Source organism: Dreissena polymorpha, chromosome 1, assembly GCF_020536995.1.
Source record: "Dreissena polymorpha isolate Duluth1 chromosome 1, UMN_Dpol_1.0, whole genome shotgun sequence".
Lineage (NCBI taxonomy): Eukaryota > Metazoa > Mollusca > Bivalvia > Myida > Dreissenidae > Dreissena > Dreissena polymorpha.
The window spans coordinates 138,939,459-138,956,764 of record NC_068355.1 but is presented as its reverse complement, the minus strand read 5'-3'; the positions used below and the strand labels follow the sequence as shown (position 1 = coordinate 138,956,764).

At 34.8% G+C, this 17,306-nt stretch overlaps 1 long non-coding RNA gene across 1 annotated transcript in view; it reads right to left on the bottom strand.

Annotated features, from left to right (window-relative positions):
- LOC127852176 (uncharacterized) overlaps positions 1–11,893 on the bottom strand; it is a 173,818-nt gene extending 161,925 nt beyond the window's left edge. The window contains exon 1 of the long non-coding RNA XR_008036109.1: positions 11,775–11,893. This is a non-coding gene — a long non-coding RNA (uncharacterized LOC127852176). The remainder of the gene's footprint in view (positions 1–11,774) is intronic.
- Between the last annotated feature and the right edge of the window lie 5,413 nt (positions 11,894–17,306).

Genomic DNA, 17,306 nt, shown 5'->3' with positions numbered 1-17,306 from the left:
TCTTTCAGCATAAGATTTCTTTAGCCATTTTACATTAAGACGTATTACGCAACTGCTTTCTTCCACACGTTATGCCAACATATGAAAACTGCACGACAATGCTGGTTAAATGTAAATACACTTAGACACAGTATGATGAGATATCGCATAATTTCCAAATACTTTTTATTCGTATATCATTTATGAATGTATTTTATGAATATTACACAAATGATAATCGCCCACAATTGTAATTGATTTATTGCCAATTCAATTTAAGAAACAATTCTACCCGGAAGTAGTGCCTTTGCAGAGCGCAAAATCACACAGTTTAGTAACCGTTTTGCAGGGTTAAAAAGCAAACTATGGCAAGTGTACATTTGCTAAGGTCTGAGTCTGACATTAGCAACTTTACAGAACGGAAGTGAAATGAGGAATTCTTCGAGCCATACAGCGGTCGTCAAGTTTGTTCATACCGTTGCATTAATATAAAGCGATAAAGTAAATAAGCGTCCTCTTCAAAAACAAATTAATATATATGGTTTACAATAATAATCGTGGTACTTCTATCCTGAATGATTTGAGTAGCATTTGCCACAAAACGATATGAGTCGTGCTCTGTAAAAAGTTGGTTTAATATAAGTGCTTAAAGTGTCGTCCCAGATTAGCCTGTGCAGTCCACATAGCCTAATCAGGGACGACACTTTCCGCCTGAACTGGATTTTTGCTAAGAAGAAACTTTCTTTTAACGAAAATTATCATAAACACAGCAAGTGTCGTCCCTGATTAACCTGTGTGGACTGCACAGGTTAATATGGGACGACACTTTACGCACATGCATTAAACCCCCTTTTCACAGAGCACGGCTTATATCGATGTCCTCTATAAGTATAAACGCTAGCCTTGTTAGATGGTAAGTTTGGCGAACATTGAATAACAATCTATGACAGGTTAACTTTGTTAGATGGTAGGCTTGGCGAACATTGTGTAACAATCAATGAAACGCTTACCTTGTTAGATGGTAAGCTTGGCGAACATTGTATAACAATCTATGACACGCTCAACTTTGTCAGATGGTAAGCTTGGCGAACATTGTATAACAATCTATGACACGCTAAGCTTGTTAGACGGTACGTTTGGCGAACATTGTGTTAGATGGTAAGCTTGGCGAACATTGTATAACATCTATGACACGCTAACCTTGTTTGATGGTAAGCTTGGCGAACATTGTATAACAATCTATGAGACGCTAACCTTGTTAGATGGTAAGCTTGGCGAGCATTGTATAACAATCTATGAAACGCTTACCTTGTAAGATGGTAAGCTTGGCGAACATTGTATTACAATCTATGACACGTTAACCTTGTTAGATGGTAAGCTTGGCGAACATCATATAACAATCTATGACATGTTAACCTTTTTAGACGGTAAGTTTGACGAACATTGTGTTAGATGGTAAGCTTGGCGAACATTGTATAACAATCTATGACACGCTAACCTTGTTAGACGGTAAGTTTGGCGAACATTGTGTTAGATGGTAAGCTTGGCGAACATTGTATAACAATCTATGGCACGCTAACCTTGTTAGATGGTAAGCTTGGCGAACATTGTATAACAATCTATGACACGCTAACCTTGTTAGATGGTAAGCTTGGCGAACATTGTATTATAATCTATGAGACGCTAACTTTGTTATATGGTGAGCTTGATAGACAGGGGCTTCTTCTGTGAAAGCGAAGTATTATTTATTAGGCTTGTATTTGCCATGATTGATATTGGTATAGGTCCGCATAATGTATTATTTGCACTGTGTTTATTAATTTACTTCTGTATGGAAGGATGTGCGTTCTCCTGCATGAAAACTCATTATTTGGATAGAGGGCCATATGGCGAATATGCAAGTTAGTTTTGTTTTGTTTTTTTCGGAAAAAAAAATCGTTGTTGGTATGCATGGTTGCATAGTTAGAGAAACCTTTTTCAGATCCGGCCACAACTCAAAAAGTACTTAAGCATTGCAAAGAGTTATTAATTTGTGTTCGACTTAATGCTTTTTATTAAACCATCATATTAATGGCAGTAGTTCATATCCGTAAATTCATAAATAATGTGTTATAATGATTCGTTAAACCATAATATTACATATCGTTACTATAAAAAGTAACAAAATGACGTCGCGATCGGGCCGTTATTCGTATCCAGCGGGCCAATATAAATTATATCGGCCCGCTTAACCGGGCCTTCTTTTTCATATCATAAAAGAATCGGATCGCGCGGCTTAAACTGAACAAAATGGCGTCCACATTCAGTCTAAGCCGACGGTGATCAATAAAATTAAGCCACAACTCAACGGAAGAATCGAACATATAATGACACGTAGCGCACAATTTAATAATACAAATATCGATTGAAACTGAAACTCCTCTGTAGATTTTGTTAGATTGATGCCTATTTCGTGTCTATTTGAGTTTTAACAGGATTCGTCAAACAGCAAAATTTATAGTGAAAGAAACACTTACTTCGATGACAACTTTAATCCGATGATTATAATAATAAAATAACAACGATGAACTATTCCGTTTTCTGTAATTCCATCCATTCATCTAAATTTATTTTAAATCACACATTTTAAACGATCGTATCGAATGCTAACCACTGTCACCAAAAACTTGTCGGAGCATTTATTTTATTCCTATAGAAGCTTCCAATTATACATGTCAATAACACAATCCGAAATACGTTTTGAAATCGTTAGAGGCTTAAAAAATATTTAACTGTTAAATAAACACCATCCACGTCCGAATTGCTGTCCCTAAAATCCAGAGTTAGCTAAAACTGGTGTGTTTCGTCACAGAAATTACGTCACATGAGATTCGGCATACATTTCGTAATCAATTGAATAAAAATAAAAGTACGTAAAGCTAGCCATGTAATATATTTTAGCTAAGGAACAAAATAGTAAAATATGTAATATAAACGATAACACAAGGCAGAGCTGGGCTGGGCGTCTAAAATCGGCCCTAGCCGCATAATGGCCCTCGGGCCAAAGGCCCTCGGACCGTTATGTTGGCAGCGGGCCGATTATAAACGTCCGGCCGAGCTCTGCCGTGTGTTATTGTCTAACTTTTTACTTGTGACTTTTTAATCACTTATCTGCTTTATGCCTTTTGCGAACACCACGGTTATCTGCTTGATAATATTCAATAAAAGCCATCGGTTCCTTATGGTTTGCTTTATTACGTACACTATTACCAGCATAAAGTTGGCATTTTACATACCGACGGGTCAAAATGAAATAAAGCAAAGAAGTGTCTAAGGTCCCTTTATATACAGGACGTGGGTATGTCGGTTTTATCGGTGAAAATGATGGAATGGTTTCCATTGTTATCGACGTAACCTTCAAATAAAATATGCAGATATATGCGACATAGTCCAGAGGCGTATATTTAAATTAAGTTTGAGTTACACGCATACATTTATTTATGTTGTGGTAGTCGGCAAAACTGGAGTTATGAGGTATGGACCTTTTAAGCAAAACATAACACTTGAATCTCGCTCTGTGAAAAGGGGGTAAAATGCAAGTGCTTAAAGTGTCGCCCCATATTTGCCTGTGCAGTCCGCACAGACCAAAACTGAATTTCCGCTAAAAAAAGATTTCCTTTAAACAGAAAATACCATAAAAGCGGAAAGTGTCGTCCCTGATTAGCCTGTGCGGACTGTACAGGCTAATCTGGGACGACACTTTACGCACATGCATTAAACCTCCTTTGCACAGAGCACGGTCCATTTAAATGTGTGTCCCGCAAACCTCCAAACGTTTTGCTTTAACAGTAATATAATTGTACTTGTAAGCATGTAACCCAGCATGCGAATATAAGCCTCAATCTTATTTTTATTGTTTCGACATAACGCCCTGTTATGGCCATTCGTGTCTTTTAATACATGTTTAACTTATGTGAGTTCTGAAACTTACAAAAACCTGATGTTATGGTACATTCCGGTTGGCATTTACTTCGTCTTATAGTGATTACTTGATGGATCAATCATATCCATTTTTAGGACGACAAATGAAAGGACATATATATCTGACCTTGATGTTTGCATCATTTTTCGCGCGAACATAGTGATCAAAAAAGGAAATTTATTCAAAAAAATCTTATAATCTGAAAATACATTTGCGACGGTAATTTTTCAATTTGTTTTGATATATATTAACCAGATCTATAAATGTTCTATAGCTGATTTATTATCTGTGTGTTTTATTTGCATGCTATTGGTTGGAAGTTTAGAAAAGGCGTTGATACAGAAGTCGTTGTATCCAATATTGCTTTCAATGTGTTGTCGGCACAGCGGACGGCTTCTTTGTATTGGACACATCAGGAACATATACTCTATCTCTTACCTGGAAACTGTTTTCTCGTTTGAACGTGCTCCTGTTTGAGACGTTTTCTTTCGTTTCAGTGCTATTTAAAAAAACATAAGTTGCGTTTTAAATATTTGACAGTGCTGATTCCTTCTATCTACTAAGGGGTGTTTGAAGTATAAAATAGTAATTGCGAATTAAAAGACGCATTTCATTCTTGTTTCCTTGTTGCGTCTTTTATCATAATTCTAACTAAAATCATTCATTATGAAGCGAGAGAACAATGCATTAACGTGCAAAGGCTTGACTTGCTAAATAAAACTCAATGTTTATTTTTTGGATTCGTCTTTAATACCAACTACATACTTTTTATGATGTCGACGACTGGAAGAACAAGCTACATAAGAAAACAGACATATGTGGTTTTCATAATACAAAACCTACTGTCGTGTGTGTGCGGGTCACTTTCTGAACAATATATCCAAACATTTAAAGAAGTGTGTCCATACAACAATCTCTGCAATGAAAATGCAACAAAGGTAAGCTTTCTATTTTTTTTATCTTAATTATTAATTGTTGCAAAAAGCATATGCATGCTTTGTCCTTCTTTTTGTGTTTTTTTCATATTCATATATAGTTCCCTGTCATAAATAAAGGACAATTCTTTATAACAGGGTTTCTCTCCTGCTGAAGCATCTGAAGTTTCATTTTGATTACTAGTATCTAATGACCTGCGTCATATGTATAACTACTATTAAAACGTTTGAAACAGACTTATCATGAAACGGTTTCATTTTCATTATAACATAGTTACCCATGGACTTTTGGCACATAGGTACTTTTTAAGAACTTACATAATAATTTATTGTGATGGAATCAACAGCTATTATTTCCTTACATTAAAATTTTGTTTTAAAATAATATAGTTAATACTTATTTGCAATTAGAAATTATTAGCAATATAATACAATTTCTACTGTTACCACGGAAACAACATACAATAATTCAAATTATTGAAATTTTGTGTATTCCATGATTTAACAACTGAAAAAAATAATTTCTTCCATACATTATGCATTTCTAAAATCGATAATAATAATATAAATTAAAAAAAAATTCAAAACATACCCTATAAATTATTATTTCATACATAGACAAACATGCTTTTCTTTGTGTTTCGCAATTTTCACTAAATCGTATAATTGATGTCACGCATCAAAGAACCTTTCAATAAATTCAGAAATTATTAATGTTAAAGGGCTAGTAACATGACAATGATTAAAAATTATAACCATTTTAATATTAGAAATCTATGCAATAATTTTAAGTCGCTATTGAAGAATGGACAATTTATTATTAGAAAACCGGATTATAAAATGAGCATAGGTTAAATGCCATCTACATTTAGACTTAATAAAATTAAAGTCTTACCGAAGTTGACTCTTAAATGTATCATGTCATAGCACCATGTCATACACTAATCATGTCATAGCACCATGTCATACACTAATCATGTCATAGCACCATGTCATACACTTATCATGATCTGTAAACGTTACTGCGTCAATTTGTAATATGAGCAGTTATTATTCACATATTGCTAACATTGTTACATTTGCGAGGATGGCAAGGAATAAATTTTGCTTACGCTTTTATCACTGGAATTGAGCAAGGAGGATAATGTTTTCCAGTTGGTGTGGTATACCGTAGGTTATTTAAACTTCTTCTCAAGAAGGTCATATATTCCTTGACATCTTCTGCAAGTGACCTTGTTTGGCTTTTCATCTTCCAGCTGGCTTGTCTCATGCTATGATGTGTTTAAACAAAGCTAACGTGTAAGCATTTGTCATAAAGTTAAACAAAAGTTCATTAAACTGCTGCTTATGATTTAAATAAGATATTAATACAGAAAAATGTATACTATGGGGTGTTATTTTGTCAATGAACTAGTATCATGATAGAATAAAATCAATCGTGTTACAGCACGGCTTTCTATTTTTATAAATAGAATATCTCATCAATTTATTTACAAAAATAGTAACCATTTATCCAGTGTTTTAAAGCGGGTATATACGATTTTTTATATGTTTTAAATTGTAATATATTGATAAAATATGTTACGATAACACAAAATAGGCAAGAAAAATTATACATTAAAGCCGAATTTCATAAAATGCAGCAAAGACAAATTAGCGCCCCGAGCCGAGTGTGACGTACATATTTTCCTACAATAACCGAAGCATTCGTCTTTGTATTAGGATCGGAGTTAGTGTTCGTGTGTCGTATGAATAGATATCGTTGCAGGAATTCAAATAAACCGTTAAACTAAGTTTAGATTCACATCGTACATGTATGGTATACATGCTGGCGAATTCGGCTGTACAGCCGTTTTCAATTTCAGAATTAAATATCTGGCTTATTTCGCATTTTTCGACATATGTTCTTCTTAATTTTTATTTTTATTTATATTGAAATAGATATATAATAAGTTTTTACACATTTTATATAAATTCATAAATATTTGACAAAATCGTATATACCCGCTTTAAATGAAACTGCAATATTTACACAGCTAAGAGTTTGTTTAAAAAATATCGTTAGTTGACGTATTTGCATGAATCTGAAATACATAAAAAGAGATGACAACATTACAGTTGTTACAAACCTTAAGCAAATTTAAACAGCGTTTCAGAAAGTCTGTACAATTACAGAACTTCAGGTGTTAGAAGATTTCAATCTTGTTGTTAAACGAGTCATCAGATGTGGCATTGTTGCCATGGCTATAGGAGGTCAATAAAACTACGATATCTCAATAAAAGACCAATCTTTATACATAACGGAAAATGGATGCGGAGATTTTTAAAATAGGAATTTACAAATACAAAGTTTTAGTGGAAACACATTTGTTTTTGAAACAGCTATAATTATCAGACGGAATAACTCATTAAATCATAAAAAAACAGTGCTTAACTTCTTAATTAATTAAATTAAAATGTAATAAAGAACCACAGGAACTCAAAACGGGCCCGGTCGCCAGTTTTACTTTTTTTCAGTTATACAAACGTTTTCATCAATAGTTTATACATCAAACCATTAAAAGTATAGCTTATTTAAAGAATCACTCATACCTTTTTCAAAGACAATTTAAATCCAAATACCAGTATAGACATCAATCTAAAATCTGTATCCAAATCAACATGTGTTGAAGAATTGTGTGTGGTAAAGGGTTACATGGCAATAAATCATTTTGTATCCCTACGTGGTCCCAATTAATGCCTATTTCTAAAACGTTCCTTTTCTGTTCTGCTGTAAAAAAAAAAATAGCGATAGCACTCATGCTTTGTGTGCTTATTTCCTTTATCCAATGTGTTTCTGCAGCAATAAGGTGCATTTTTCGGGGACTACGTTGAACGATAAACGTTTTGGATGCGTTCATTTAAGTACAACATGTACAGTGCTTTTGTTGAAATCTCACTGCCGAAACCCTGTTTTCCGAGGGTGCTTGCATTTGTGAGAATTGAATTATCTTCAAGCAGGTATATTTTTGACTGCAATTATTGAGAGAGGACATGTTTTTCTTTAAAGTGATAACGGACTTGCGAACTATGATGTATATTCTTTGCAAGTTGGCAGTTTTATAATGGGACTATAAGGGAATTGAAATTGGTGTAAGCCAACCTTTGAACAAGTCATTTTTATAACAAACCACTTTTAAGTTAGGCTATTTTATTATTTGTATAACTTCAGCGGGAAAATATTTGATTAATTTCAAAATGTATGTGTTTTCTACTATCTTAAAAAGAAAACTTTTTTGGGGAAAAAACTATATTTTTTACGAAAAGCGAACTTTTGCGTTTCAATTCATACCCGACCGTGTTTTTATTGTATGTACCACATTTCTTATGTCAATTGCATGTGAATAGATCTAAATGAACATTTAGTATCATTATTGTATATGATTTAAAATAAATTTTAGGTTGCCTTACGGAATCCTTTTACAGAAACATCAATCCACATGGCTTATCATGTGTCATATTCAAATATGTGTATTTGGAGGTATTTTTAGTTGTCCGATCGATCTGAAATTTCGTATTTGTGATACAAATAGATTAAAATCACAGAAAACAGACACAAGTGAATTTTGTACATAATATTTAAAAGAAAACAAAACGCTTATTTTTTCATTTCGTTGTATATTTATCCTTAATTAAGACATTGCTAAAGTTGTGTTGATGTACTATTGAAACCACAATCATTATTTACAAATACTTTTGAGTTTTTGGATATTGAACAAGTTTGTATTGTTTAATTATGTATATCTGTATCTTTTGATAGGTAAATACCAACCCGTATCTGACCCCGTGTTGTGAGGAGTGTTCCTGTGAAGCTGACTGTTACTCGTTTCAAAATTGCTGCCCCGATATGGTAACCTTTGACGTCACAGAACGACTGGCAGTTGTCCCTTGCGTACCCTGGTATAATATCTACGACAAAACGTTAACCGTCAAAGACCCTACTAATATATATGGCTACAGAGTCATCTCCTCATGTCCACCTGTAAATACATTTTATCAAAGCACTGAGCTTTGCGAAAAGGCTTCGAGATCCCTCGACAATATAGTTTCTGATTCCACAGGGCGGGTGTACCGGAACAAGGACTGTGCGATCTGTCATGGAGTAACATCGTTCACAGAATGGGAAATACGTTTAAGTATGTGTGATGGTATATTTTTCGAAACGTTCGACACTCCGGAGGACCGAGACAACTATCTCCTTAACAACTGTTTAGCAGTTGCTGTTCAACCAGAAGAAAAAGTAAATCAATGCGTGCCTAAGCCACGCCGGACATGTGAAGAAACAATTGATATAGATTCTGTCCAATTGGATGCTTGTCATGATATTACTAATAATAACATAATAATACATGGACGTACTCCTAAAACACTGATTGCGTTTGCCAACGCCAATTGTTTCCTTTGTAATAATCTCTTTAATGCAAATGACAATACATTCCACTTATGTGACGTCAGACACGGTAGATTCAATTATTATGGTTTCTTAAAACAACTGCTAGTATACACACCTACTGATTACCAAAGATCGGTCAACACACACGTGGAGACTGAAAATATCCATTGTCACGTGACAGAAGTCTATGATCACATTACGGTTGGTATAGTCTCTATGGACATTTAACAATGGACAATTTTGCGTCATTTGTATCCACTATATGCATGCATAGCAATTTTAAAATGATCACTTTATTAACCCGTGTGCTTAAACGGATGGCGCCACGAATAAAATAATGGTATTTGTCGTGAAAATATCGTATCGATCCTATCAAATTTTGTCAGTTAGTATTGTACCTTTATTTTAATCTTGTCAATCGTGTTTACAGTGAAACAAATTCGAACAGTTCAGAAATAATGTGTAATTTTATCTTTTTCACTTTATTTTTCAAAATATTGTACGAACTATTCGTTGATTTGAGTGTTTATTGGCTTTTAAAGTTTAGATGGTTATTTGAACACTGCATTATCGTACTAGCGACACTTTCCAGAGAGAAATTAACTTGCTATGTGTACTCATTTATCGCATAGCATGATATGATTAATGTATTGTATTTTCAGAAAAAATGCCGAACGCTCCTTTGTCCACGCGGATCAATGGCGGAAGATGGTCAATGTGTGAACTTAGTTAAAATAACTAATATGGCAATTTTGTTTACATTGCCTGTAGAATTAACGTTTGTGAAATTAGAGACGTTGACGCCCGAAGACTTTATTGGGTTTGCGACAGTTCTTGAAGAGTACGTCCTAACGACATATGCTCTTTCCTGCGAAATATGTCACACCACTCGATCTTTCGGCTACGTAATGATGCGTTTAGCGGTAAATTCCACGTGTCCTATGGAAACTTTACGACAAATAGCGAGGGAAATGTCAACGACGCTGACTTATCTTAATGTGACCATCGGTGGACGCCTGATAACCGTGCCTGTGTTTGCCAATCTAGCGACGTTCGAACCTCAATTAAAGCCGTATGTTACAGGTTGTGAAGAAAAGGTATATTTTGTGGCCGGTTTGGCGATTCCTGTGCAAGATTGTCCGAGTGTACAGCTGTCCTTTGCAAACATGGAACAGGCCGGAATAACAAAAGCCGAATTTAGCAAACTTTCATTTAGTGGTTGTATTGGTATGAAGTCGAATGATCCGAACATGCTTAACATATCGTACTTTAGAAACATATCGGATAACTGCCCTCCGTCTCATCTCGAAATGAATGCGTCCAGGATGTATACGGTGTGCATAGACTCGTATTTCAGGTTGCGAAATTCTGCCTCGTCTTTAAAATGGAGTGATTTGCTTCGCTTTTCAATCGCTGTATTCGTTATATTTAACATGTGTTTGTTTATTTTAACGTGCATGTAACGGCTTCACGTGTAAAGTGCATGTATTAACCCCTTTATGCCTAGCGTCTAGAACAAAGGTCTTGGCAATCAACGTAGACCCAGATGAGACGCCGCATGATGCGGCGTCTCATCAGGGTCTGCGCTGTTTGCTTCAAGTAATTTTCGGTAAGAAATATTCTTAATATAGAAATAAATATACTACACATCCCTTATTTTGGAAATAACTTGATCCAATTTAGAAGGATGGGAGAGTCCACTAGGCATAAAAGGGTTAATATTGGGTTAAAACCCCCACAAATGACCATTTACAAACAGCTGGAATCATTTTTATTTGCTGTGTCGTGTTTTGTGCTTTACCTTGTATTATATTATATTAAAAAAGTTTTATATTTAAAGCCATGTGTACCCTGTTTTAAATAAAATACGAACGGTTGGTATAAGGAATGTATATGGTTTTAATTTGGGAGTTTCATTTTTCCTCTATCTGTCTTTCGCTTGATAATATAACATTACTTTTAGGAATTTAGCCTTTGTTTAACACACGTCTGTGATTACATTTAATATAGTTTGCTCCTAGCGTTGACCTGAAATGTCCGGAGCATGTTGATGAATATCTAGTTGTACCGGTTTTCTTGAAATTTAAGCTAAACAGGTCCACATTTAAGGCAAATAGTGGCGCCTTATTTATTTTCATATCGTTAAGGTGTCGATAAGTTTCAAATTAAACAAGGGCTGTTTGTAAAACATGCATGCCCCCAATATGGGCTCTCCGTTGTAGTGACAGCCATTGTGTGAATATGTTTTTTGTCACTGTGACCTTGACCTTAGACCTAGTGACCTGAAAATCTATAGGGGTCATCTGCCAGTCATGATCAATGTACCTATGTTTCATGATCCTAGCCATAAGCGTTCTTGAGTTATCATCCAAAAACCATTTTACTATTTCGGATCACCGTGACCTTGACCTTTGACCTAGTGACCTGACAATCAATACGGGTCATCTGCCAGCCATTATCAATCTACCTAAGAAGTTTCATGATCCTAGCCATAAGCGTTCTTGAGTTATCATCCGGAAACCATTTTACTATTTCGGGTCACCGTGACCTTGACCTTTGACCTAGTGACCTGAAAATCAATAGGGGTCATCTTCGATTCATGATCAATCTACCTATCAAGTTTTATGATCCTAGGCCTAAGCGTTCTTGAGTAATCATCCGGAAACCATTTTACTATTTCGGGTCACTGTGACCTTGACCTTTGACATAGTGACCTGAAAATCAATAGGGGTCATCTGCGAGTCATGATCAATCTACCTATCAAGTTTCATGATCCTATGCCTAAGCGTTGTTGAGTTATCATCCAGAAACCATTTTACTATTTCGGGTCACCGTGACCTTGACCTTTGACCTAGTGACCTCAAAATCAATAGGGTTCATCTACGAGTCATGATCAATGTACCTATGAAGTTTCATGATCCTAGGCCCAAGCGTTCTTGAGTTATCATCCGGAAACCACCTGGTGGACGGACCGACAGACCGACATGAGCAAAGCAATATACCCCCTCTTCTTCGAAGGGGGGCATAAAAAAAACATTTGTATATTACAAAACAGTGTTGTTCTAATAAAAAACTTTCATAAAGTTTTGTTTTTTTATAAACCAATCAAAATATGATAAGATATACCATTTATCATATATTTGTTTTTTTTTCCCGCATATGCATGCAGATGCACGAAACTAGATGCACATCGTCGGACCGAACATGCTTGCTCAAATATACCTAACTGTGATAGATTAGGCGTAAAAACCTTTAAATATTGCACCAATACGCCATAATCAGACTCGAACTGTTAATCGCCCAGACTTAGTTGAAAGGTAATCGGATGGTGTAAACCGTTTGTAAAAAATATACCGACTGCGAGAAAGTTATGTTTTTAAGATCTGGTTTAACCCATTTATGCCTAGCGTCTAGAAAAAAGGCCTTGGCAAACAGCGTAGACCCAGATGAGACACCGCATAATGCGGCTTCTCATCAGGGTCTGCGCTGTTTGCTTAAAGGAATTTCTGTAAGTAATAAGCATAAATGGGTTAATAGAAGGTTCGTATTTTTGATAGTTGATAAACTTTCATTTTTATGTATTCGTCTTAGTATGGGTAATTGATTTCAAAATAAATTCTTACAATGAATTATTGCAAATCGATCTATAAGGGCATTAAAGGGGCCTTTTCACAGATTTTGGCATTTTTTTAACTTATTCATTAAATGCTTTATATTGATAAATGTAAACATTGGATCGTAAAAGCTCCAGTAAAAAATCAAGAAAAAAAATAAAAAAAGGAAAAGAACATTGCCCGGAGCGGGTTTCGAACCAGTGACCCTTGGAGTCCTGCCAGAGTCCTGAAGTAAAAACGCTCTAGCCTACTGAGCTATTCCGTCGAGTACACATTCTATAAGTATTTTATACCTTATATAAGCAATCTTCGTGGTTTCACAAAATTTAACGACAAAAACAGAACTCTCCAAATTATTCAATCGTTTCGCGTTGCAACGCTTTATAATTTTTAGGTTTTAAAATCGTCAAAAGATGCATATAATGGCTATATTAGAGCATGGTTAATGTTCAGTATTACTGTTTCCTCACAAATATCATAACTAAAACGAAAACTTACGAATCTGAAACAACTTTTTTCAATTTTGTCAATTTACCAAAGCGTGAAAAGATCCCTTTAAAACATGTACAACTTTTAATTATGTAATTGAGATGCTTAACATTGAAGTTTTTGACAAATGCTGCTTCAGCAGCTCGTCTAAGTTATCATGCCATGAAAAAATTCTTCACAATGGCGAGCTATGTAAAAGACCGATTGAAATAGCTCGATTTTTCTTATCGGCATATACGCTGATTAGCATTAATACCATTCTCCAGCCGTTCGTGCCTCAACATACAAAAATGGCTGCGCCAATGAGAGAATGTTCACACTCGTGTCAAAACTTTCTTACAGCATATATCGGCTTGTTTGGCTATTTAGGAAACTGTCATTTAGGATATATGAGTTATTTATTAACTAAATCTCCGCTTATGTCACATAGATTAAATTCGAATGATATATTCGATGTGAATGCATGACTTTCTGGATCTTGACAGCTTGACACGGCAAAACTGGTATTTTTAGTTATCAATTTAAGTCACATTTTGCGTTGTAAATTGTATTCGAGCATTTTGCGACTTATTGAATGACTATGATACCCGATATCAACATATCACATGGGATTTGCAGATCACAAAGCTGTCCTGAAAACATTGATTACCAAGTCTTTACTCAAATTACTGGTTTGTATTATTTCTTCTTTCTTTTTTAGTATTTGATATCATTTTAAAGTCAAATGAACTGGGTCACAGTAAAAGAGAAATTAAGGCGATTGTGGCCAGTTTGGATCCAGATCAGCCTGCAGTCGCTTGAAAGCTGTTTGCTTAAAAGCGGTTTTCTGACAATAACAAATAGTTTAATCGGATACTGATTAGACTGCCCTTTCCCTGTGACCTGGCTCAAATAATAGTATTGTCATTAATCAAATGATTGATTTTATTTCGAACATTAATCAAGACTTTTTTATTCCTGGTCCCTCGGGATCAATGACTCCAGCACTTTCGTGTTGAGAATTGAATACTGCTTAGGGCGATGCTAGGGGGCGTGAGAGATCTCGTTGCATATTCCATTATCTCTCATGAACTGACTCAATAATACCGAGTTGGCAATATTTGACTTAATTTTTGGTTTGGTTGCTCTGACAAGGGATCGAACAATTTCAGAATCTTCCTAAAAGTCTAGTGGTAGAGTGTTGTCTTCGGTTGCAGGAGGTTGTGCTACGGGTTTGATCCACAGAAGCGACATTGAAAACTAGCTAGCTTTGTTATCTAAAAGGCTGCTAAACCTGATATACTAAGATAATGTGAATTTTCTCTCACATGGTCATCAATTATATTATATAAAAACTCACAGCAGTAATAAACAATGGGACAATAATTAATGAACGCATCTTTCATTTGTCTCTGACACTTTGAGTTTGACATGGCCTAGATTGAAATATGTGACTTGACTTTACCAGCACTTTTGTGACAGAGCTAAAGTGTAAATGTACCATTGAAGATCACCTTAATCCAGATTTGCTATTTTAGAAGTGTAGAAAGTTTTAATGTTGTGACAAGTAAGCAAAAATGGGTCATTACCGAGATGCCACAACTGATCTATGACTGTTTTACAACAAGAAAAATCAGTACCCGATTTAAATTTCATTACATAGATCAATTAAAAACTAATTTCAGAAGACTCATGTAACAATTTAACGTTAATGTTACCAATGTGTCAGACCAGGGCCTTGATTTTGAAATCTAGGACATGCATGGTCAGATGATGTCATTAAAGATTATACATTTTTTAAACACATACAAATGTAATCATGTATCTGTAACTAATGTAGATGTTATAAATGGTAAAATGCACTAAATCAGAAGGCATTTGGCTCAATGTCTGCTGGTGCGTTGGCACACAAGGTGGCTCTGTTGCAATGGTTTGATGGACTGCTTGGATGTGTAGTTACATTATATACAGTATATCAAACTGTATAATTTCAAATATGTTTGGATTTTAACTTTCACAGTCATGGAAAAAGAGCCCGCACCGAACACAGATCAAAAATACTTTTCATTTGTAGATCAACCCATATCTATGTGCATAAATATCTCAAGTCGTCATGGAATCAGGACAAAAAATTGTATTTTATGTACTTAATTGATCTGGTTATAGTTATCAGATTATTATAAGCTCAATCAGTATATTTATATCATTATTTATGCTTTGTGTATTGTAAACATATACACAATCATGCAGTTACATGATTAGCAATAAATAATAACAAAGCCACCCATACTATAAAGGTATTTGGCAAAGCCTATGGTAAAAATGTGAACACATTGAGTGTAATCGCCCTCTCGTGCCAGCAAAAACAACACATTAACAGGTTGTCATTTTTGACAGTTCTACTTTCACTTTCATTTTGTGATATCAAACTCAATCTCTTGCACGACGGTAACATTACATTCACCTCTGTGTTGGGCTCAGAACGGACTATTGTTATGAAAGCGTCTCATTCATGTCATGATCATTCCAAGCGTTCATCATTGAGGTTACAGTATACTAAACAATCTCTTGCACGACGGTTACATTGCATTCACTGCATTAAAGAAAACCATATAATACCATGATATCTTATATCAGTCTTAATTCATTATTATAAAATTGATATGGTTTTTTGATGTTAAGAAACCAACAAACATACACACGTCGAAGCAATTCCTAACGTCACTCAATAAAAATTATGTTCAATTGTTTACATTTGTGAAGTGCGTGGAATGATTCAATCTGCGTAAATGGGCAATAATAGTTTTGCACGATTTATCGTACATTTAAAAGTCATATTTCTGAATTTAATGCATGCGATCTTATATATCTAATCAAATAAACATTGAATGCGTTTGTTCGGTTTTACCTATTTTATAGGCAAAATGGCAAGCTGAGCATTTCGCAGAGTTGTATGTGAGAGCAAGGAACGACAACTCTGCGTGGAGATTGTATCAAACTATCAACAATTATGTGGCTGAGAAAAATATCGCTATTACTTATTTAACATATTTTCGGTACATTTCTTCAATAAACTTACATCAATACACGATTGTCTTCATTAATTCAAACATTCCTGACAGGCTACCACTTTTTTTAGACATTTCGCTTACATATTGACGTGCATATGTAGCACAGGTGGTTAGCGTGTAGCTATGATATTATTTAGTGTAAACATCATTTTGAATGATAAATAATCATATTATAACGAAAAATTAACTTTTCTGAAAAAAAAATTCACTATCAAATATATATATAACAAGGTATGCAACTCAAAATCAGCCCAAAACTGGGTCATGCATGTTGTGTATCGTGTTATTTCTTAAAAGTTGACCCAGCATTTGTAAAAAATATTGCAAGACATATACATTTCCAGAAAGGAAATTCATTTCTGCGTTGAATAAGACCGAGATCGTGAAAATCGCTGCACAATTGATGAAGATATGGCTGTTCAAAGCGATGCACCCCGTTTTTGGCTGATTTTGAGTTGCATACCTTGTTATATATATTTGATAGTGAAATTTTTTTTTTCAGAAAAGTTAATTTTTCGTTATACTATGATTATTTATCATTCAAAATGATGTTTTCACTAAATAATATCATAGCCACACGCTAACCACCTGTGATATGTAGGACCGCATTACCGCTTACGAAATGTGTATGGCGTACCATTTGTGTCGGAAGTCAACAAGACCTACTTGGTGACAAGAGAAATGTACTTTGACGTACAATATGTATGCCGAAGTACAAAAATTGTACTTTGACGTTCAAAATGAAATACACTTCGAAGTATAAATTTGTACGTCGAAGTACAATTTGTACATGTTTGTACTTCGACGTACAAATTTTCTTTACAGCCGATCAAAACACTTGTCTCA